The sequence below is a fragment of the Myotis brandtii genome, unplaced genomic scaffold (assembly GCF_000412655.1).
Source record: "Myotis brandtii unplaced genomic scaffold, ASM41265v1 scaffold1408, whole genome shotgun sequence".
In the NCBI taxonomy this organism is placed as follows: Eukaryota; Metazoa; Chordata; class Mammalia; order Chiroptera; family Vespertilionidae; genus Myotis; species Myotis brandtii.
In genome coordinates, this window is record NW_005355029.1 from 430,934 (window position 1) to 431,408 (window position 475).

Genomic DNA, 475 nt, shown 5'->3' on the forward strand with positions numbered 1-475 from the left:
GGGGCTCCTGGTGGGACCACCCTGCACAGGCCGCCCTGGGGAGGCTGGGAGACAGGGCCCGTGTTCAATGTCATGGGGGAGGGTCGGGAAGCGGGTGATGGGGGCTGCAGGGACCCCCAGACCTCCTCCCTCCCCCAGCCCTCGCAGGGCCAGCTGGCAGGCCTGCCAGGGCCAAACACCCCCGCCCGCACTGCAACAGTAAATAACTGCTTTTTAAAAAAGGTCTCGCCCACGCCTGTAACTTCAGGTCACGGTGTCGGGCCTGGGAGCTGCTGCTGTACGTGAGCCTGAGCCAGGGCTCCTGGACGCGAGTTCAGCTCACACTTGTGGCCACAGACACAGCGGCTCCCCAACAGGCGCCTAGCAGTCCAGCCGGCAGGAACACTCGTGGGAGCTCTGCACCGACCTCAGGGTAACAGATCCCTGGCTTCCTACCGCGGGTCCAGGCAGGGGCGCGGGTCCAGGCAGGGGCGCG

General features: G+C 66.9%; 1 protein-coding gene across 1 annotated transcript in view; it reads right to left on the reverse strand.

Annotated features, from left to right (window-relative positions):
- The window catches only part of ADAP1 (ArfGAP with dual PH domains 1), a 33,717-nt gene that overhangs the window by 32,867 nt on the left and 375 nt on the right, over nt 1-475 (reverse strand). The window lies entirely within an intron of this gene.